The sequence below is a fragment of the Bombina bombina genome, chromosome 7 (assembly GCF_027579735.1).
Source record: "Bombina bombina isolate aBomBom1 chromosome 7, aBomBom1.pri, whole genome shotgun sequence".
Classification (NCBI taxonomy): Eukaryota; Metazoa; Chordata; class Amphibia; order Anura; family Bombinatoridae; genus Bombina; species Bombina bombina.
In genome coordinates, this window is record NC_069505.1 from 96854282 (window position 1) to 96879659 (window position 25378).

General features: G+C 36.2%; 1 protein-coding gene across 1 annotated transcript in view; it reads left to right on the forward strand.

Moving 5' to 3' along the window:
* Positions 1-2431: 2431 nt before the first annotated feature.
* Positions 2432-25378, forward strand: part of EPS8L2 (EPS8 like 2) — a 261969-nt gene continuing 239022 nt past the window's right edge. The window contains exon 1 of the mRNA XM_053720198.1: positions 2432-2606. The gene's annotated coding sequence lies outside the window, so the exon portion shown is untranslated. The remainder of the gene's footprint in view (positions 2607-25378) is intronic.

Consider the following 25378-nt stretch of genomic DNA (forward strand, 5'->3'; position numbering starts at 1 on the left):
GATTCACTTTTAAATTGTTCCAGTTACATGGACCACGGAAAATGTGATAGTTTTTCCCCATAATTCTCTGCAGTATGTTAATTGCAGCTTTTGTTAATGATTGTATGTTGTGGTATGCGTAAAAGCCTCAGTGTGCAAACTAATTTATAGGACAGGGGGGTGGGTAGTAGGCTAATGCATTTTTAGATTATAGCTAGACTTAAAGGGACACTCAAGTCAAAATTAAACTTTAATGATTCAGACAGAGCAGACAATTTTAAACAACTTTCCAATTTATTTCCAATTTCTTTTTATATTTACACTAATTGAGTCACCAGCTCCTACTGAGCATGTGCAAGAATTCACAGAATATACGTATATGCATTTGTGATTGGCTGTGTCACATGATACAGTGGGAGTGGACATAGACATAACTTTGAAATTTACTACTCATTTGAAGTTCAAACTATGTGCTATTGCATTGTCTTGTAATCATGGCTTTGTTGTTTATGCAAATCTACTGTATTCACTGGTCCTTTAAATGCAAAGTCCTATCTTCACAGTTAAATAGATTTGCTATTTTTATGTCACATATTCCCTTGTTACATTGATGTGTCAGTGTCTATGTGTCATGATATAAACATTTAGAATATTTGTTTCTAATTCCAATAATATAAGTAATAGCATTGCAAAACAAATTTGCATTAAAGAAACATTAAATCCTAAAACAATTCATACATTTGAAGGAGTTCTATTTAAACATTAAAATATTGTCTGCACGTATGTTTAGTTTGGGTTGTTTATTGTGAATTGTAAACTCTCATAAAGTATATGGGTTTAAAGCTTACTGGCTGTTAAACAAAACTCTGGCAACTCTATTGGTCAACATTAATAATTTCCACAAATAAAAAAGCCTCAGTATAGGAACTTTTTTTTTTGGGGGGGGTAATATATTTTAAAAATCCCTTTTTGTAGATTCAACAAAAATTACTTTTATATCTTATTTATTATATATAGTAATCTCATATCTTGTAGAAAGATAGATAGATAGATAGATAGATAGATAGATAGATAGATATGTAATGTACACAAATTATATATATATTATGCCCCGTGTTTCTAAAGACTGCTGCTCCATAACCTGTCCGCCTGCGCTGAGGTGGCGGACAGAAATCAACCCGATTGAATACAATCGGGTTGACTGACACCCCCTGCTAGCCGTCGATTGGTCGCGATTCTGCAGGGGGCAGCATTGCACCAGCAGTTCACAAGAACTGCTGGTGCAATGATAAATGCCGACAGCGTATGCATTTATCGATGTACAGCGGACATGATAAGCTACATCATATTATGTCCGCTCGCACATGAATAAATTGACCCCATAGAGAGAGACAGACAGACAGATGATACATATAGATATAAATATATGTAATGTACACACTAGATAGACAGATAGATGGATGATATATAGAAGAAATATGTACACACATGAGAGAGAGAGAGAGAGAGAGAGAGAGAGAGAGAGAGAGAGATATCTAAATATATGTAAAGTACACACTAGATATATAGATATAAATGTATGTAATTTACACAAATCATAGACATATAGATGGATGAAAGAAATGTGTGTAATGTACACACATGATACACAGAGATAGACAGACATATATATATATATATATATATATATATATATATATATATATATATATATATATATAATGTACACACATGAGAAATATATATATATATATATATATATATATATATATTTTATTTTTTATTTTTGAGAGTGAGAGAGATACAGATAGATAGACAGACAGATATATAGCTAGATATAAATATATGTAATGTACACACTAGATAGGATAGATAGATACGTAATGTACACGATAGATAGACATACATATACTGTATGTAAAGTACACACTAGATAGGATAGATAGTTCATAGATAGATAGATAGATAGATAGATAGATAGATAGATAAATAGAAATATATGTAATGTACACACTAGATAGATAGATATATATGTAAAATACACACTAGATTAGATAGATAGATAGATAGATAGATAGATAGATAGATAGATAGATAGATAGATAGATAGATAGATAGATAGAGATAGATAGATAGATATGTAAAATACACACTAGATTAGATAGATAGATAGATAGATAGATAGATAGATAGATAGATAGATAGATGATAGATAGATTGATAGAAATATATGTAATGTACACAATAGATAGATAGATAGATAGATAGATAGATAGATAGATAGATGAATAGATATATGTATACACTAGATGATAGATTATGTATCATAAGTAGAAACATTCATAAACTAGCAGTCACACACCCAGGCTGGGCTGTCACACAGGTGTCCCCTCCCTGCATCATTAGACCTGTCCTTCTGGTTTTACTCCGCCCCTCTCTCTCTGTACACAGTAAAACATTCACCTGCCCTCAGACTAAGATCGATTGAAGTTTGGTGACATTCATACACAGTGACAGTCCCTGGAGAACCCTCGGCATATAGGGTGATATCTGTTTTGCTTTCTTCTGGAATTACAACAGGAGTGTATTACAGGATCAAAGGAAGAAACTAAGCAAGACTTTGGAGGGTGAGTCATTTCTCTGTTTAATATTTTCTTTTAGAAAAAAAAACGATAGCAGGATGGAGGAGAGAGAAAAACAGACAGTGAAAGGACTTTGGCACAAAGAATTGGACTGGGCAGTGAACATTAGAGACAACAACAGAATAATGTGACAGTGGCAGAGAATAGGGATTGTAATAATGCAAATCGACTGACATAAAGAAGTTGTCATTAGATATAATGTCAGAGGGAGAGAACAGTCATAGTGAAGTGACATGGATAATGCTGGGAGATGGGAATGACAAACTCATACAAGTTTTTAGTCTGCAAAGCATATTATATTTATAATGCTATAGTAGCCAATACTAGTCTTTATTAATGTTTTATAAAATAATGTGATATGGGAAATGAGATTAGCTTGGTGACAATTTGCTGATCCAGTAATATGAGGCAGAAAAAGCAGGGATTAATAAGGACCATGGAAAATATAGAAGGAAAAAAAAATAGAAAAGGAAGTTGGCAATTCTACTGAAAAATACAGAGATGCAGGAACTGCACAGGCACAAATAGTGGAAAATAAATGAGAGGAGAGAATATTAAAAAGGAGTGAATAAAAACAGATAATGCCATTATAAGTGCAGAATAATGACAGGGGACATTTACTGAGCAGAGTCACAAAGTCCATGCATTGCTATAAAGTGAGTGTCATTAACCTGATCAGTGCCACATCCCAGCCCACTGTGACGCAGGATATATCTTGTTTACACAAATGTACATACTGTCTGTCATTGTTCTGTGTGCTGTAAAGAAGGGGAGCAGAATTACAAGACAGATAGAGGAGGGGACAGTGAAACAGTCAGAAGGAGATAGTGTACAGAGCTGTTAATTCATACTGTGAGACGGTATGACACGCTATTTGACGTCTGTTCTCCACATCATTTTATGGATCAGTAAAATCACACTATAAAATGAATTAATCAGTTTATGCAAATACCTTTGTGTCTGATCACCCAGACTCAGAAATATGCAAAATGATTACATTCGTCATAACTGACATTTATTTTGGTTCTGTCACTTTAAAAAATGCTAATGATTTCAATAACTTTACAAAAACTTTATTTTATAAACTGTATTCAGATTGAAAACTCGGAATTGTTCTATTTTCTAAAATCAGATCATTTAAAAATGCAAAAAAAAGATTATAATTATTCAAAGTACGGTAAATATATATTGTCTTTTAGGTAATTAAAGACAATAGTCAATGGCAATTAGTTACATTTTTAAATTAGGTCCATTTTTACAATAAGTTAATACAGTAAGTTTCAAAATAAGACTTTAAAACTTTTTAAATGAGTTTTAAAGCGTTCTAAGAAAGAGATAACAATGTTATTCAACTAAAAGTTTACATACTAATAAAGTTATTTCAATTTGAACTGCTTTTAGTTAACATAGGTTAGAAAAATGCGTAATGTAAAAATAATCTTTATTAAAAACAAAATATACAAGAAAATATGAAGGAACATAAGTGTATATTATTGTAGATTACTTTCTGTAGTATCACCAGATGTAAAAATGAATACACACTGTGAAATACTGTTGAAAGTTGGCAGGCCTGAGATTAGTTTTGTAGCAGTGCAGAAGGGTTACTAAAGGGACACAAAAACCAACATTTTCTTTCATGATTCAGATAGAGCATGCTATTTTAAACAACTTTATAATTTACTTTTATAATTTAGTTTTCTTTGTTCTTTTGGTATCTTTTGTTGAAAAGCAGGGACACATGTTTAAGAGCCGGCCAATTTTTGGAACACTATATGGCAGCAGTTTTTTTTATAATAGAAGTAAATAGGAATGTTCTGTCTGAATCACAAAAGAAAATGTTTGGGTGTCATATACCTTTAATGTAAAAGAAGGACAAATGAAAACAAATGAAAATAAGCAAAATTATAATCATTTTAAGTCCTATAAAGGTAATGATTAAAAATGATTCAGTTATTAAAATCATTATTGCTAGTTTTTTTAAGTAATGCAGAGGCCTCTGGCAGTGAAGGGGTTAGCATTATATGTGTACAACTATAGTCTTGTTCCAGGACTCAGGTGAAACGTGCTCCCTCACTGATAACCCTGTGACTAGATGGGCTCTGTGTGTATGATTTGAGTTAAGGGGGTATTGACTCTGAACCTACAAGAGCGTTGTATATTTTACTAATCAATGTAGGCTGTGCTACTAAATGTTAGCTACACTAATCATGTCAAATGGATCATTGTCCCTTTAAGTACAGATAACTCTATAACTCTGTCAGTAGAGAAATCTGCATAACAAGAACGACTTAGCACCTGATGCAGTACAGCTTAGTAACTTTACAGTGTGGGTTTCCCTTTAAGTGTACTCATATTTAGTACACGCACAACCTTTAATGGTGTTTTAAAGTGACATTAAACCCAAATTTTTTCTTGCGTGATTCAGATAGAGCAGCAATTTTAAGAAACTTTCTAATTTACCCCTATTATAATTTTTTTTCTTTCTTTTGCTATCTTTATTTGAAAAAGAAGGTAACTAAGCGAAGGAGGCAGCCAATTTTTGTTTTAGAACCCTGGACAGCACTTGTTTATTTGGTGGATGAATGTATCCACCAATCAGCAAGAACAACCCAGGTTGTTCACCAAAAATAGGCCGACATCTAAACTTACATTCTTGCTTTTCAAATAAAGATACCAAGAGAATGAAGAAAATTTGATAATAGGAGTAAATTAGAAAGTTGCTTACAATTGCACGCTCTATCTGAATCACAAAAGAAAAATTTTGGGTTCAGTGTCCCTTTAATGCCTGCTCCCTACAGTTAGGTTTGCCACCCAGCTGATATTTTACTGACGCAGCTGGTCAAAATTGATAACAAAGATTAAATATAGAAATAAAGATGCTATCATGGTGAAACTTCTTCTAAGTGTGTTAGAATCTAATTATAAACCAAAGATCATTTCAAAATCAGTCCTAGCAGCTTTAGCTTCTAATTATTCTGTATGCAAATGTATGCTAATTAGTATGACCTATATATTTTTTTCCAGAAGAGGTGGCAACTCTACCCATAGTATCATGTATATACTGTACACCATACACATATATTATGCTGTAGCAGTATGCCAAAGGGGAATAATGCAGATATGTTGACTAGACCATACTTCTGAAGTTTGCATTTAAAGGGAAATAATAGCGCAATAATAAAAGGCTTAATTTTTTAGAACATTTTATTATTGCAGAAAAGCTTGCTGTGTGATGTAAACTTCACAAGGGGGTTAAAATACATTGGCCTATATCCATTAAGCACAATTTGTAAAACTAATAACTTGTGATAATCTCTACAACATTGCAACTCAAAAATCCCCAAATTCATCAAGATTTGAACCATCCCCCCTTTTACAGTTGTGTGTTAAACTCCATTATAATTAATAGAACAGCGTCTATCTTGTAACCGTTCACTTCTTGAAACATGAAAACCTTACCAAACAAACTAAAACAAAAAATAATTCCCTCTATAAAGTTAGCAACACTAACATATGCAAACAAAATAATCAAAACAAACCCAAAAACTTTAAAAACAGTGAAGGAGAAATAAAAATAAGTCAGCCTTAATAGTTATAAAATATTGAGACATGACCGTGAGATAAATCACAGGGTAATAGAGTCTTTATGAATTCCGCATGCTGGGCCAAGGCGTAGGTGAAAAATCCTGGCCACGCCCCCAGAATGTTAAAAGCCCCGGTGGAGACCCCTGACATTCTGTCCAGGGAGAATGCTTTACCATAACAAACCATACATGAGAATAATTTATATTAACAAACATTTACATAAACCATTTTGCATGCGTCTTTACTAAGTATTGCTGTTGTGCATTGTTGTCCCACGTTGCTCTTAACTCTCTGTCGATGTGTGAGATCTTGTGTATTGGTCACTTCATGCAGCTGTAGATGTTAACAGCAGGAACATCTACTAAGGAAAAGCTGGAACATATTGGTGAAGCAATGCTCAATGAATTTCGATCATGGTTTTGCCTTTACAGCGAGTACCTCAGGGAAACCTTACAAGTATTTATGAATCTAGGCCATAGTCAACACCAAGCAACAAACGTCCATATTATCTTCAGAAGTGGCCATGCACTGTGGCTCCTGGGAAGACTTTAACTACACGCTTAGATCCTTTGCTGGGTTTTTAAACACATAGAGCGATAAAGTAAAATTTGTAACACATTAGAGCATTTAGTATCTAGGTAATAAAGAGGATAGCATTGTTGCTTCCACATTATCCTGTGTTGCTTATATATGTCCTGGAGCAGCAGCTCAAGGAAGCGGCAGTATCATTACCTGTGCTGTGTACAGATAGTGTAGCTGTTTGTGTGCATGGGGGCAGCAGTATCATTACCTGTGCTGTGTACAGATAGTGTAGCTGTCTAGCTATAACAAAAGTACCATATGGGGAGAGCACTGATTGGAGAACAAATCAAACCATTAGCTCACAAAAAACTGACTTTGTGGGCTGCGGCGGAGCACAGGGTATTTTAATTATATATCTATATTAAAAAGTAAGTTATAGTTCATCTTCATAATAAATGATGAATGAAACTTCATCTAAAATATCACTTACATTCCGGATCTGTTTTTAAAAAGGGTAGAGTTTACCATCCCTTTAAGAAGGCCTAACATACCTGATTAAGGGAGAGGGGGCTGGTATACAGTACCTGAGGGGGTTAGTTTTTCCTCTACATGTGCTGTAACTGTACGACGTTAATTTACAATTGGGCAGCTATGTGTTGGGTAGGAATAGGGGGGTGTAACAGATTAAGCTTGCATTTACCAGTACATGTGCTATGCCAGCTCTGTCTGGGCATGTTATGATGTAGCTTAGCTGTGTGGGTAAGAAGGAAACAGAAAATAGCATTTACATTACATGCACAATATACATGGATGATGGCACTGTGTAGCTGTGTTAGGAAAAAATTACTGACATTTCCACTACATGTGCTACAACTGTACTCTCAATACAAGTCATGGGGGTCGATTTATCAACCCCTTCGGCAGGCTTCACAAGAGAACCTGCAGTCCATACTTAAAGGGACATAATACTCATATGCTAAATCACTTGAAACTGATGCAGTATAACTGTAAAAAGCTGACAGGAAAATATCACCTGAGCATCTCTATGTAAAAAAGGAAGATATTTTAACTCACAATTTCCTCAGCTCAGCAGAGTAAATTCTGTGTAAAAAGTTATACTCGGCTGCTCCCAGCTGCAGGTAAACAAATTTAAAAAAATGAAGAAATGAACAGCAGCCAATCAGCATCAACAGTGCTGAGGTCATGAACTTTTACTGTGATCTCATGAGATTTGACTTAACTCTCATGAGATTTCATAGTAAGCTTCCTTTACCTGATTGGTGAAATAATATGAGAGTGCACAATGCTAGTCCCTTCAGATGTCCCAGGACAAACACACTAAAATGCTGCTTAGAAATCCTTTACAATGGGAGGTGGCTACTGAGGAACTTTTGAGGTAAAATATCTTTCTTTTTTACATAGAGATGTTCAGGTGATATTTTCTAATCAGCTTTTTACAGCTATGTTCCATCACTTTCAAGTGTTTAAACATTTGGTATTATGGCCCTTTAACAAGCAGCGGTCATCGGACCGCTGCTTCCCTAACCTTTCACCACCTCTTAGGTGGCGAATTTCAATCTCCCTAGCCTCTTCTGACCGGGGAGATTGACAGCTCCTGCCTGCGCGTGATTGGCTGTGTGCGGGCAGGGGGCGGTGTTGCACAAGAGTGCAAAATTGCATTTTTGTGCAATGCTGAATTCTGGCAGCGGAATTCAGCCTGCCAAATGCGAGCTGCGGCGGACAGGGGTGCGTATGTGCACCCCTGTCCGCCGCCGATTGATAAATCTATCCCATGGTGTAGCTTAGCTGTGTGAGGAGAGAGGGGATGTAGCTGTGTAGGTAAGAGGGAAACTGGAACTGGCATTTCACTACCTGCAGTACAACTGTGCTCTCTATATAAGTCATGGTGTAGCTGTGTTTGTGTAGGGGGCAGGGACTGGCTTTTCCACTACCTGTGCTATATGTGCAACGTGTGTTGTAGTTTGGGAATGAGGAACTGCCATTTCTATTACTTGCTTGGTGTATATATCATGGTGTAGCATGTGGGAGAGGAAGAGGGGAAAAGCATTTACTCTACTTGTGCTGTTAATGAATGTCCCTGTACACCTGTGGCGAGGGGGCTGGAGTTTACACTACCTGTGCTAAACCTATGCTTTGTATACATGTCATAGTTAAAGCAGTGAGGTGAGAGGGGAACTGGTATTTACTCTGCTTGTGTTGTTAATAAATGTCTCAGTATAACTGTGTGGAGGGTGGAAGGTGTCATTTACACTACCTGTACTATATATGCTTACCATGGTGCTGCTTCCTGTACTATATATGCTTATCATGGGTCTGCAGTGGGTGAGGGGCTGGCATTTACACTAACTGTACTATATATGCTTACCATGGTGCTGCAGCAGGTGGGGGGCTGGCATTTACACTACCTGTACTATATATGCTTATCATGGTGCTGCAGTGGGTGGGGGGCAGGCATTTACATTAACTGTACTATATATGCTTGCCGTGATGCTGCAGTGGGTGGGGGGCTGGCATTTACACTACTTGTACTATATATGCTTACCATGATGTTGCAGTAGGTGGGGGGCTGACATTTACACTACCTGTACTATATATGCTTGCCGTGGTGCTGCAGTGGGTGGGGGCTGGCATTTACACTACCTGTACTATATATGCTTGCCGTGGTGTTGCAGTGGGTGGGGGGATGACATTTACACTACCTGTACTATATATGCTTGCCGTGGTGCTGCAGTGGGTGGGGGCTGGCATTTACACTACCTGTACTATATATGCTTGCCGTGGTGTTGCAGTGGGTGGGGGCTGGCATTTACACTACCTGTACTATATATGCTTGCCGTGGTGTTGCAGTAGGTGGGGGACTGACATTTACACTACCTGTACTATATATGCTTGCCGTGGTGTTGCAGTGGGTGGGGGGCTGGCATTTACACTACCTGTACTATATATGCTTATCATGGTGCTGCAGTGGCTGGGGGGCTGGCATTTACACTACTTGTACTATATATGCTTGCCGTGGTGCTGCAATGGGTGGGGGGCTGGCATTTACACTACTTGTACTATATATGCTTACCATGATGTTGCAGTAGGTGGGGGGCTGACATTTACACTACCTGTACTATATATGCTTGCCGTGGTGCTGCAGTGGGTGGGGGCTGGCATTTACCCTACCTGTACTATATATGCTTACCATGGTGCTGCAGTGGGTGGGGGGCTGACATTTACACTACCTGTACTATATATGCTTACCATGGTGTTGCAGTGGGTGGGGGCTGGCATTTACACTACCTGTACTATATATGCTTACCATGGTGTTGCAGTGGGTGGGGGCTGGCATTTACACTACTTGTACTATATATGCTTGCCGTGGTGTTGCAGTGGGTGGGGGGCTGACATTTACACTACCTGTACTATATATGCTTGCCGTGGTGCTGCAGTGGGTGGGGGGCTGGCATTTACACTACCTGTACTATATATGCTTACCCTAGTGCTGCATATTTAGTAGCTGTATGTGGGGGAGGGGAGACTGGCGTTTCTACTACCTGTGCTGTGTCTACATGTTATGGTTTGTTGCAGAGATGTGGCACTGCCATTGCCACCACCTATGCTGGATCCTAATGTTGACATTAAATTAGCCTGTGCAAAACGTTGCAGAGCCGCTTGACCTTTGCCTGTACAACTGCCTTTTGTAATTTCGACCTTTGGATACCATCAGCGTGAAACACAATTTCTTTCAGGATAGTAAGAGAGTTAAACAGGGAGCATAAATGCCCTCAAAATATGTTGGGGTACAACTCTTACACAGAAAAAGTCAGCACTGCTAAAAACAGGGTGGTTTGTTTTACAAATACAGCTTCCTTCCTTTTACATTGCTTTTGTATGACAGCAGCCTCCCCAGCAGACTCGGTGGGCTCTTCATTTCCCACTTTGAAAGCCATGCAAGTTCCCTTGCGGCCAGGCATAATCCTGTTGCTCCCAGGTAGTCCCTGCATTCTCATGCCCTGTCCTACTGCACTCACTGCACAGCCATGTGATTCCTGCTTATGAGGCTCTGCACTACCTTCAGTTGCTATTTTAATGATAAAGATAGAAGTACACTGACAGTGTTATCACCTGACTTTCTAAATGTATTATGTTATATATGCCAATGTGTACATGTGGGGGAACTGGCATTTCTACTGCCTGTGCTGAGCATACACTTTATAATGAAGGAATGTGTGAGCCTGGCGATTCTTTAGCTTCTTAATACAAACCTTGGCAGAGCGTTAGGTAATATGAGATGGAACACAAGGGTTTTTTGTAAGATCAGACACCAGTTGCCCATTTGTTTCTGATGTATTTTAAATATAAGATCTACATAGCTACTGGATACAGGTTTTTTTACCCCATAATTCAATAGACAGATTAGATAGAAAAATAGATATATAGACAGACAGACAGACAGACAGACAGACAGACAGACAGATAGATAGATAGATAGATAGATAGATAGATAGATAGATAGATAGATAGATAGATAGATAGATAGATAGAGAGACAGACAGACATATAGATAGATATTTCTTATTGTACCTATCAGTCAGTCAGCACTAGCTAAAAGCACTTGTCAACCAATGAGCATTGGTAGGAAGTAGTGCGTTCGGCAGGTTCATGAGCTGCCGAATGCAGAAGAATGTGGCGCTCATGGATATCGCCTCTTTTTGGAGATACATTTCCTCTTGTGAAAGTGCAACACACTAATATCTGGATTTGCACTTTCACAAGAAGAAATCCGTCTCGGAAAAGAGCCGAATGCCAGAGAGCAGCCGCCTTCTTCAGCATTCAGCAGCTAACGAACCTGCTGAACGCTCATGTCTAGTAGGAAGTGCTTATCAGCCAGTGAGAATTAGCAGGGAATGTGCAATTAAGATATTCACACTATGATACAACTTTTCTATATATACATTTTTACTTTTTTGTTCTCTTGTAGAACATTATAATGCTATTACGGTTAAAGGGACACTAAGCCCAATTTTTTTTCTTTCATGATTCAGATGCAGCAATTTTATGAAACTTTCTAATTTACTCCTATTATCAATTGTTCTTCGTTCTCTTGCTATCTTTATTTGAAAATGCAGGAATCTAAGCTAAGGAGCCAGACCATTTTTTGTTCAGCAGTCAGGACCCTATAATAATAATAATAATAATGGATACTTGTATAGCGCACAACCTCGGACTTAACCGACTAGCGGCGCTGATAACAGGTGTTACCCTGGATAGTGCTTGTCATTAGTGGGTACATTTAGCCACCAATCAGCAAGTGTAACCTAGGTGCTGAACCAAAAAATGGGCCAGCTCCTTAGCTTACATTCTTGCTTTTTCAAACAAAGATAGCAAGAGAACGAAGAAATATTTAAAATAGGAGTAAATTAGAAAGATGCTTAAAATTGCATGCTCTATCTGAATCACAAAAGAAAAAAAATGTGGGTTTAGTATCCGTTTAATAATTAATTATTAGATTCACATATGAAAATAGGTATAACCATGCATGACTGAATTGTATACATATACCACCTTTAGTACCAGTACTGTGCCAATTAAGTCATGTGATTAGTTTAACCAATACTGTGCATGTTTGTGCTTTAAATAATGCACTAGCCTTAATGAATGTATGAGCATCTATGACTAAGGCTCTATTGTCGAAACGCGTAAGATGCATGTTTTATCCTGTCATTATCCTGCTTCACATTTTTTATTTGAAATTGTCAAGATATTGAATGATAGATACAGTATAAGACCAGTTATCTCAGCACTAGTTAGGTCCCAGGCAGCTCTCACTGCATCTCCAATGCTCTATATTATATTTAAACAGAAAGAAGAAAAGTTGCATTCTCCAAGTACATAGAAAATATGTTGTCTAATTTACTCAGGAGCAGCAATGCAATACTGGTACCTAGATTAACATTGGGTCAGCCAATGAGAAGAGGCATATATATGCAGCTATCAATCAGCAGCTAACTACCAATAGCGTTCTGCTCCTCCTGAGCCTATCTGGGTATGCTGTTCAACAAATAATACAGAGAGAACAAAGCAAATTAGATAATAGAAGTGAACTGGAAAGTTGTTTAAAATGACACGATCTATATGAATCGTGAAAGAAACTTTGGGGTTTCATGTCCCTGTAATGATGCCCTTTTATTTGGATACTTCACATCATTATATGTTCACCACATGTGTATAGTACTAGAAAGACAATCCTCATCATCACCAGTAGCTGACCTACTCAACACAGGGCCCTGGTCCAAAATCTAATTTGGGCCTGCAAAGGTAACTTAGTAGTAATACTATACATGCTGCTCTGTAATGATTTTAGGATAGATATATTAACCCTTTCCAGTCCTTTAAATATTAAAATTGTGCAGCCGGCAGGTCTTATTTCATTTTTGCGGCAATTTTTTTTAATTAAACAGCAAGTCACCGCTACATGTCGCTATTTAGCTGTGAAATTCAAAATCGGGAACGTCGGAATATATCCAACATTTGAGCGCATGTGCTAAAACCCTTTGTCGGATATATTCGGGTTAATAGATAGACAGACAGATAGATAGATAACTAGAAAGACAGACAGACAGGTAGGTTGGTATGCAGGTAGGTAGATAGATAGATATACCTCCATTCTGCACTAATAAAAGGCTTCCCTGCATTAGAATTGTACACAATCTGCACATGCTTATGTATAGACTGGCTGCTATGGGGCCCTCAGAACTTGGGCCCTAATACCACTGCACCTGCTGCTGCACCGACGGTAGTTCCGCCCCTGATCATCACTCTATGCATCATATTAATTATAAAGGTTAGACGTTTTTCAATAATCGCCTTCGTGCATTCTATTTAGTTTCGGGGATATGAAGAATATAGAGACAATCAGAATCATTATACAATGTAACCCTAGCTTTCACATTGCATTCCTATGAAGTCAACAGAAGCTAATTAATAAACAGAAGCTAATTAATAAACAGAATCTAATTAATAAACAGAAGCTAATTAATAAACAGAATCTAATTAATAAACAGAAGCTAATTAGAGAAGCTGAGTCATCTCACACAATATACATCATTGTGTAGGAAATCCTTCTTTAGCACCTAGGGGAATTTAGCGGCACCTAAATGATGAGATCTTACAAGAGTGATGGAAATGTATATATCTTGTGATGTTGTTTAGCTGGATAGAAATGCAAATGACTGGTGTTTTGGTGCAATTATCCTTTTAAATAGAGTTAGATTAAAGGGACACTAAACACACATTTTTTCTTTCATGATTCAGGTAGAGCAGCAATTTTAAACAACTTTATAATTTACTCCTATTATCATTTTTTCTTCGTTCTCTTGGTATCTTTATTTAAAAAGCAGGAATGTAAATATTAGGAGCCGGCTCATTTTAAGTTCAGCACTATGGATAGCACTTGCTGAATGGTGGCTGACATTTAGACACCAATCAGCAAGCATAACCCAGGTTCTCAACCAAAAATGGGCTGGCTCCTATGCTTTACATTCTTGCTTTTTTTAATAAAGACAACAAGAGAATGAAGAAAAAATGACAATAGGAGTAAATTAGAAAATTGCTTAAAATTGCTGCTCTATCTGAATCACGGAAGAAAAAAATGTGGGTTTAATGTCCCTTTAAAACACCATTAAAGGGTGTGCGTGTACTAAATATGAGTACACTTAAAGGGAAACCCACACTGTAAAGTTACTAAGCTGTATTGTATCAGGTGCTAAGTCGTTCTTGTTATGCAGATTTCTCTACCGGCAGAGTTATAAAGTTATCTGTACTTAAAGGGACAATGATCCATTTGACATGATTAGTGTATTAAAGGGATATGAGACCCAAAATGTTCTTTTGTTATTCAGACAGATCAGACCATTTTAAACAAAATTTCCCATTTACTTCTATTATGAAATTTGCTTTGTTCCCATGCTATTCTGTGTTGAAGAGATACCTAGGTAGGCATCTGGAGCACTATATAGCAGGAAATAGAGCTGCCATCTAGTGCTCTTGCAAATGGATAACATTCTTACAAAACTGCTGCCATATAGTGCTCCAGAAATGGGCAGACTCCTAAGCATTCATACCTGCTTTTCAACAAAAGATACCAAGAGAACAAAGAAAAGGTGATAAAAGTAAATTAGAAAGTTTTTAAATTGCATGCTCTATCTGAATCATTAAAGAAAACATTTGGGTTTCATATCCCTTTAAATTAGTTTACAAATAACTCCTTTACCTATATTTTATCATGTGAAATAGCTGCCTTTGCCTGTTGAAACATCCGCCTGTGTTATATATAGCCTGTAGCATATCTAGGTTTGTGTTATAATGCAGGTCTGTTATATATAATTATACAGCGACAAAGCCATAATATGCCCCTTTTCTTGACCCACAATGTAAAAGGTACAGGACAAAAGATGTACAACTCTCCCCTATATACAGCCATCTAGTGCCAAATGACATAGCTTTCCCTTCTGCCCCAGGTAGTGACCTAACCAGATCCTTGTATCACTAGGCAATAGTGTCAAACAGAAATGACTTCTGACCCATAATTACGCTATAATACAATCTGATAATTACCTGAACTCTGTATTCATTAAGTATGTTGCCTTGTGATCTGTAAAAGGACCTTCCCGTGTGCTTGTACCTATTCAGCAGGTGCCAGGCTTGTTTTGTTAGGCTGCCAGCTGTGCCTACTGTATACCTGCTTTTGTTAAACAGGAAGAAGAGTCCCCAAAACTATTGGCTGAAGTTCAAAATCATCAGTTTGCAGAGATGGGGGGGGGGGGTTGAATGAAAAAGAATTAACCTATGCTGCACTCTTTCATACTTAGGCTTAAAGGAACATAAAACCCTAAATGTATAATACATGATTCAGATAGAACATACAAATTTAAACAACAATTTACTTCTATTATCAAATTTTCTTCGTTTTCTTGTTAACCTTTGTTGAAAAGCAGGGAAGTAAGCTCACGTGTCTGTAGCACTGTATAGCAGCAGTTTTGTAACAATGTTATGCATTAGCAAGAAAACTAGGTGGCAGCACTATTTTCTGTCATATAGCGCTCCAGACGTGCACGCTGCCTATCTAGATATCTCTTTAGAAAAGAATAACATGAGAATGAAGCAGATTTGATTAAAAAAAAATAATTGGAATTTTTTTTTAAATGATATTCTCTATCTGAATTAGGAAAGAAAACATTGATATTCACGACCCCTTTAAAAGGCTGAAATGTCTACATTAGTTGAGTACAATATAGAAGCATTTATTAGTAGAGACACTGATTAAAATGTTGTGTACAGTTCTGTAGACTCAAGAAGGATATAAATAAACTATAATCTTTTAAAGGAGGGATATTAAAATGGTTCATATTCTATATAATAAAACTTCCAAAAAAGACTTCATGACCGATAATAAAGATATGTTATGAAAACCAGTGCCATTAAATTTATACACTGTATACAAACAAACCTCCTAGGTATTCTACTAATATTCAACCTGCTAATGTTTATTTTTTAATGTGAAATTCATACACTAATTATAAGGATTTGGCAGCCCTTAGGTAAAGCCTGTTTTTTTTTTCCAGTCTATGATGTTGCAGGCGCTATAGCCAATGTGCAGCTTTCTTGCTCACCCTAAGCTTTCAATTGTATATTGCAAAGTTGTTTAACGACGCGTAACTAAACACTTAAACATCTATAACCATCTCAAGGTGTTTATTGTCCCTATAATGGCACTGTTTCACAGTAATTGTCTTTACTTTGAAGGACACTCAAGTCAAAATGAAACTTTCATGATTCAGATAGGGCATGGAATTCTAAGCAACTTTCCAATTTAATTCCATTATCAAAATATCCACAGCCTTTTTTTATTTACACTTTTTGAATCACGAGCTCCTACGGAGCATGTGCAAGAATTTATAGAATATACGCTTATGCATTTGTGATTGGCTGATGGCTGTCACATGATACAGGAGGAGTGAAATAGACAGAACTGAAATTTGCCAGAAAAAAAATCTACTACTCATTTGAAGTTCAGACTATTTCTAATGCTATTGCACTGTCTTTTTATTATGCATTTGTTGTTTATGCAAATCTACTTTATTCACTGGTCCATTAAAGGGACATGAAACCAAATTTTTTTCTTTTATGATTCTGATAGAGAATACAATTTTAAACAACTTTCCAATTTACTTCTTTTATTTAATTTGCTTCCTTCTCTTGTTATTCTTTGCTGAAAGGTTTATCTTTGAAAGCTCAGGAGCAGCAAAGAATCTAGGTTCTAGCTGCTGATTGGTGGATGCATATATATACCAATTGTCATTGGCTCACGCCTCACACATGTGTTAAGTCAGAAACCAGTAGTGCATTGCTGCTCATTTAACAAAGCATACCAAGAGAACTAAGAAAAATAGTTACTAGGAGTACATTAGAAAGTTGCTTAAAATTGCATGCTCTAGCTGAATCATGAAAGAAAAAAAAATGGGTTTCATATCCCTTTAAGTCTTAGAACTTAGGAGCCTTCAGGCTCGCCGGAAACAGTAGTTATGAAGACTGCTGCTCCATAACTTGTCCGCTGCCTCTGAGGCTGCGGTCTTCAATCCGTCCGATCCTATACAATTGGGCTGATTGACACTCCCTGCTAGCGGACGATTGGCCGCGAATCTGTAGGGGCCAGCATTGCACAAGCAGTTCATCAGAACTGCTTGTGCAATGATAAATGCAGACAGCGTATGATGTCGGCATTTATCGATGTGCGGCTGACATTAGTCTGAACTTCAAATGAGTAGTAGATTTTTTTCTGACAAACTTCAAAGTTAAAGGGACACTCAATCAAAATTAAACTTTCATTATTCAGATAGAGCATGCCATTTTAAACAACTTTCCAATTTACTTCCATTAACTAAATGTGCACAGTCTTTTTATATTTAAACTTTTTGAGTCACCAGCTCCTATTGAGCATGTGCAAGAATAAGTGTGTATGCATTTGTGAATGGCTGATGGCTGTCACATGGTACGTGTATGCATTTGTGATTGGCTGATGGCTGTCGCATGGTACAGGGGGAGTGGAAAAAGACAACTTTTAAAATTGTCAGAAAAAAAATCTACTACTCATTTGAAGTTCAGACTAAGTGCTATTGCATTGTCTTGTTATCTTGCATTTGTTGACTATGCAAATCTACTATGTTGACTGGTCCTTTAAATCTATTCGCCCTGCATCATGTGACATCCATCAGCCAATCACAAATGCATATTAAAGTTTAAGGGGTTGCACAGCATCTTTCATACCTTATTGAGTTACCTACTAGAGACATCATCGGAGCTCCCAAAGTGAATTCTACCAACAGCATTATTTTCTTGTATGACATTAGATACAACCTATGATTTCCGTTAAGATTGTAGTTATAGTAACATTTAGTAGATTCATCTTTGAACTCACTGGAACCTTTTAAGTAATTTTCCATTGAGGGTTATTGAATATTTGCCTTTGTACTAAGTAATATTTACAACTGGCACGCACATTCATGTTGTATGGCATCCTTTGTGTATGTAAAACATAATAATGCCCTTCATGTCTACATTCTTTATATGATTGAGCTAATAAAATGACTCACAGAGGGCAAATAGTATAGGAAATCTGAATTGTATTATTGAAGTTGTCTGACATTTAATACTTCTTTGTGGTCTGTCAATCACTGAACATCCAAATAAATTGACTCAGCAATTTATAAATGTTAAACTCAGCACAATTTTTTTTACATAGACACTAAAATAAAATTATTGTTAGAGAAAGTTTAATGTTTCTATTCATTGCAGAAATAAATTAATCTTACTTTTTTTTTTCAATTGGAGGGTTAAAATTTACTTTATATGCATGGTGTAAACATTAACAAATCAGCATATCAACACATTTCACTTGTGTTTTTAGAGGACTGCTGTCATTGTGAAATTATCAAGCTCTGTTATGGTATTAAACTTCCATAAACCCTTACTCCTTGTACATAACATAACATAAGGGGATATGTAACTTTTATATATGTTTTAAAAAAATGCTAAAGTCAATGACAAAAAAGTTCAAAATTCCTGAGCTTAGAATTTCACTTAAATTAAAAAAAGAACATTTCTGCTTTAATGGAAAATGTGATCTAGAACTTTACAGACCAAATGATTTTTCAATACAGATGTTGAGCCTGCTGTCAAATAAAGAGGTCTGGGTAAGGATGCATAGTCATTTTTGAGTTGTGCTATATTATGTCTTAACCTTTTAACTTTGACTTGGAATGTTACCCCGGAGGAATTGTCACAGGTTGGGCGGTATGGTCTTCTTCCTGCCTACAGCCCCTCCGTGTTACAGGTTTAAGAGACTGACTGAAACATGCCCACAGAACATCTATAACTCTATAACTCTATGTGTGTGACTCTGTCCCTACATAATTAAAATCATCCAGCAAATGTTGGGAGGTTTTGGAATATTTATTGCCTCATATATCTATGCAAAAACATTATATGGTAGCAAGGAGATTTTTGTTGATTGGTTTCTAAGCAATTTCACTCCTTAGAAAGTTTGAGAAACTATCTCATTAAAAATTAACTATTAAGATACCGTGTATAAGTTTAAAGGACAATAAATCTTGACATTAAAATGTTAATAAAATGTTTCATTTTTACAAGTGAAATATTTGCAGTATAAATTCATTCTTTATTTTGCTTCCTTTTGCTGTAAAATACATCTGTAAATTGTGCTTGTTCCACTTTCTCCCAAGGTGGCTTGCGTTAATACTTTTAGGCAATTTATGTGAGTTTTTGTTTACCACCCAATCCCCCCTAAGCTTTTTTGAAGTCATTTGTTATTAAAAGGTGCATTCTCAGTTTTGTATCAACAATCATGATAGGAAAATCATTTGTTGCTATAGCAATGGGCATACTAGATAGTTTAGGTGTGAATATTATTATAAATACATAAATAAATATTTGTATTTGGCCATTAGATGGAGAATAGAAATCAATATATGTATGTCTGTTTAAATATCTGTTAAATCAATTATTACCAAGTAACTAAGATGAATTGATTCTAATTCTAAACCACCTTAAGGGATTAGAGGAGGACAGGCTACCCCGGTCCCTGCACAAGTACAAACAGAGTTCATGTTATATCTGCTTATTAGTTTGTGATTGGTTAGCATGGGTTCTTTAGTTCTGGGGGACAGGGAAATCAGTGAAAAGAAAAAAACATAAAACAATATGCTGTAGTTTTCATTGCAAAATTCTTCCCAGATATGAAGGTTCATAATCGTGTAGTTTTACAACTTGTGTTTTCAATTTACTTGTATTGTCAAATGTACCTCTTTCTCTTAGTATACTTTGTTAAAGGGACACTGAACCCAAAATGTTTCTTTCGTGATTCAGATAGAGCATGCAATTTTAAGCAACTTTCTAATTTACTCTCATTATAAAATTGTCTTCATTCTCTTGGTATCTGTATTTGAAAAGCAAGAATGTAAGTTTAGATGCCGACCCATTTTTGGTGAACAACCTGGGTTGTTCTTGCTAATTGGTGGATAAATTTAACCGACTAATAAACAAACGCTGTTCAGGGTCCTGAACCAAAAAAAGCTTAGATGGCTTTTTTTTTTTTTAAATAAAGATAGCAAGAGAATAAAGAAAATTTGATAAAAGGAGTAAATGAGAACGTTGCTTAAAATTGCATGCTCTATCTGAATCACAAAAGAAAAAAATTGGGTTCAGTGTCCCTTTAAGTGTAGCTCCTCTCTCTGCATAAGCGCATACCTAGGTAGCCTAATGAGTTGTGGTCTTGTCCTATGCTCTATATGTATAATATTGTTGTGAACACTTTTGCCATATAGCTTTTAGTTAGTTTTTTTCATGTGTTTTTGGCATTATTTTCTTTTTGAGCTTTTAAGTCCCTTTAACACAAAGGTCTGTTCAAACAACCCTCCGTTTTGTTTTTTTATGTTCCTATAAGAGTCCTTATTCCCAGGGGATTTTGCTTAAAGGGACAGTCAACACCAGAATTTTTGTTGTTTTGAAAGATAGATAATACCTTAATTACCCATTCCCCAGTTTTGCATAACCAACAGAGTTATAATAATACACGTTTTACCTCTGTAATTACCTTGTATCTAAGACTGCCCCCTTATTTCACTTCTTTTGAAAGACTTGCATTTTAGCCAATCAGTGCTCACTCCTAGGTAATTCCACATGCATGAGCTCAATGTTATCTATATGACACACATGGACTAACGCCCTCTAGTGGTGAAGAACTGTCAAAATGAATTCAGATTAGAGGTGGCCTTCAAAGTCTAAGAAATTAGCATATGAACCTCCTAGGTTTAGCTCTCAACTAAGAATACCAAGAGAACAAAGCAAATTGGTGATAAAAGTAAATTGGAAAGTTGTTTAAAATTACATGCCCTATCTCAGCGGTCGCCAACCAGTGGTCCATGTAGTACTGCGCAACTTGCGTAGCTAGATTGTATTTTTAACTCCTCCCTCCCGGCGCGCTGCTCAGAGGAAGATGATTCCATTCTAAAGCCAGCAGAGGTTGGTATAGTCTTGACTTTGGAATTAAAGTATATAAAAAAGATTTTTTTTATTTTTTTTCATATTTCATTTATTTTCTTCCCTTTACCTGTCTCTTTGTAGTAGCTTTCCTAATTCCTTCAGATGGACTTACATCACTGTTTGTCTTCCTCCCCTCCATCTTCTTTTTTTTATGTATTAAATATTAATTATTTTTAATTCTAATAATTTTCCAGCGCACAAAGCCATTCCACCTGAATTCCAGTAATGTCATCAAGCAGATCAGCCATATCCCTCCAGTATTATAGTAATTGCCAGTAACATCAGTCATGGTTAGCTCACATCCATATTGAGAGCTTTCTGATATAAACTTAATTTATGACTCAAATATCTGTCCATGATCATAAGTAGTTTTGAATAATTCCTAACTGGGGAGGTAACTTGGAAGTCTTGTGGTCCTTTTAAATATAATTTATTTTCCCCACTTTCTGTCTCTCTGTTATACACATTATACAGGTTTGTACCTTTTTAAAAAAAATTATAGTGGTCCACGGGATTCAAAATTGTGAGTTTAGTGGTCCCTGAGGTCCGAAAGGTTGGGGACCCCTGCCCTATCTGAATCATGAAAGGTTTTTTTTGGACTTGACTGTCCCTTTAATATTGTAATAATTGCATTTGGTATGGGAGGAGAGCTACCTTTAATATTATGCTAAGGTCTGGTACTTTCTTGTTTTGCATTTAGGCATAAGATATGCAAATGCAAAATAAAAAAAAATACAAAAGTGAGAAAGGCAAAGCAAACAAAAAATATAATGAATGTTCTGAATAAGTGAGAACCTAAGAAATTTAGGTAACTACATTTAAAGAAATATTGCAAGTCCAGGAATGGTGACCTAACTGCAGAATTGTCATGAAATAGCAATAACATGAAAATGATTAGACCAAACATTAGCAGTGCCCAAGAGCAATAAACATATATGCAAAGTGTGTGTCTGGATTAGAAAGTAAAGGGTTAAGTGCCCACGCCCCATGTAGGAACAGTGGGCGGAAACCTGAACATTTCGCTCCATGCTCTTTGCTTTACTGATGTTGCCATAAACCTTATGAACCTTGATCCCTTATACAAGGCTGATAAAGGGTTTTTAAAGGAGCAGTCGTCTTGGTATGAAAGTTAACTGATATCACAACCTATTGTAAGCATCAGTAAGGTTTAGTATAGTCAAAATAGCTTGTTTTTTTATTATGGAGAACTGTTTATCAATAGTATGTTCCATCAAATTAAATTCTCGTAGAAATTCTTAACAAGACATGAATATTGTGATAGATTATGGCATGGCAAGAGACAAAATCAATTTGGCTAACCGAAAACAGATAAGGCGTATCATAAAATCAATTTTGTGTACAGAATAAAAAGGTAATTAGCTCAGTCAACTGGTGCACAAAAAAATCAGTTTTGTCAATATCATTTTTCAATAAAATGAATACAATAGCTGATTGTGGTGACAGATTTTACATCCAATAAGAAAGCATAACAACAATAAGTCAGGATAAAACCTGTAGTCAAACAATAAAGATGTTAAAAGGACAGTGTACAACAATTTTCATATAACTGCATGTTATAGACACTACTGTAAACAAGATTATGCACAGCTACTGATAAAATCCAGTATAAAACCTTCTAAAAACTTACTTAGAAGCTCCAAGTTTAGCACTGTTGATGAGGTTAGGCTGAAACACCCATTCAAAGGGGCTGGGAAAGCAGGAAGAGCAGACACCCCTCTCCCATCCATATGAAAAGACCCATTACACAAACAGGAGCAAGCAGGAATCTATAGACTTCGGTCTACATCTGATACTTTGGGGCTTGGTTAGGAGTCTGAAAATCAACACAATGTTATTAAAAAAAAATAAGCAAAACTATACATTGTTACAAAAACACTCCCAGATGGGCTATATAAATGGATCATCTGCAAAACATTTTTGCAAAGAAAAATTTAGTGTATAATGTCCCTTTAATAAATCTGCAAGTGGCAATGTTTAAAACATATTAATTCATATAGCATGATTAGGAATTGTAGAAAGGTTGAACAAAAATGTAATGCACTGCATTGCTTATCTGATATGTCCTTATCGTTCTCTAGGCAAAGGTCATTTTGTAAAACACCTTCAAACATTTTGTGGCAACTACTGATTTTGCTCTCACTTTATTATCATACATCCTATTTATTTTTTTCAGTTTTGTCCAACTGTATTGGGAGTCTGTCCTGCATTGTTAAAATCTGGAATATATGTGCAGAAAAGTACTATGAACTTAGAATAAGATACAAACTATCACGAATCAAGACCCACTCAATACCTCCGATTTATTACACTCAGAGGCATGTATTAGTATGGTGGGTACCAGGTGTTTTAAAAGTTAACAATATTATAAAAACTTGAAAAACAAAGACACCATATGGCACTCACTTACAATTCATAATGTTGAAACACATGTAGAAGCAACATGGGATAAAACATAACTATTAATTAGAACATTAAAACATAGTAACAAAGTACTATTACATAACATTAGGGTTGCACCGATACCATTTTTTTAAGACTGAGTACAAGTACCGATACTTTTTTTCAAATACTCACCGATACCAATTACCGATACTTTTTTTATGTCATAACAGTTTACCAAGCACAATACAGACTAATGATTTAAGATCGCTTCTTTATAATTATGAACTGTATCTTAAAAGACATTTTGAAATAATAAAACAGTTTTATATGCTTGTTGTCACAAAGTTCACAGAATATGTTTATAAATAAAATTATTACAATAACATATATTAATGACAACAACAATAAATAACAGCTGCAGCAGCTGGGGCTGGAAAGCTACAATTTAAAGGGACGATTACTGGATGCAATTGGGTTGTAGGGTGCCTATATAACTGATAAATCTGACATTTGTACTTAATATAAAGTCGTATAATTTAATTCTTAAAATAATATTGGGGAAGGAGTATCCCAGTAATCCCCTTTGAGAAAAATGGGGCATTTGTATTCTACTGACTCAACAGAAAATATGGCTGGTCTTCATATTTTTCCAGGGCTGCTTTTTATTCCCAGTCCAGCCCTGGCTAAGGGTGTTCCTCAGAGTACAGTATGTTTTGAGCATAATTGTGCAAGATGAGAGGCCTCCAGCTGTAAAGTAGCAGCTTTTAAAGCACTGCTCTAACGTAAAAGAATACAAATAACAGCAATTTGTATTGGCAGAACAGAAGTGAACAATTTTTAGTTAAGTCTCCACTCCAGCTTAAACTGAAATGGGAACATACAGTTTTAAAAACGCCACAAGATGGCATATGGGTAGGAATTGGAGGTATCGGTTTAAGTATCGGTGCATTTGCATGAGTACAAGTACCCATGCAAATACTTGGTATCGGTATCGGTGCAACCCTACATAACATCATTTAAAAAGATACAGTATTTGTTGCAGGGAAACAAAAATATATTTAACCGAGTCATAAGCTTATAACTCTTTAATTAAAAAATGAATTCATATCAATACCATGGGTTTAAATCATTAGACTGAGAAGCCCATTGTGGCACCGATTTTGAGTTAAAAAGAATGAAAATGGTAAGTCTTATTCCGGGCCAACTCAACCATGGGACCAAGTGGGTCCAATGGACCCAAGCAGCACTTAACAAGGGGCATCACTTCAGTCACTGAGTCAGTCACTGTCAGAGCCAGACCTGTCCTGTCCTGTGTCTCCGTGGGAAAAGTTGCAGTCTCCCAGCAGCATAACCTCATCATGTACAAATACACAGAACCAGTCAGGGGTGACATTCAAGTAAATCTCTTCCCTAAATTCCTTCCCACTTATTGCACAACTGTTTTGTTTTTGGTTGCAATCAGGTAGGCTTAGTAAGGTCAGCAGCCATGCTAGTAGGTTGATATAATATTCAGTAATGTTACTACAGGGGGGGGGGGGGTTGTCATTGCATTCTCGAACACAGGCAGCACAATTTCTTGAATCGTCCCTGGTCTTATTATAGTTTTGTACCTTATGAATGTA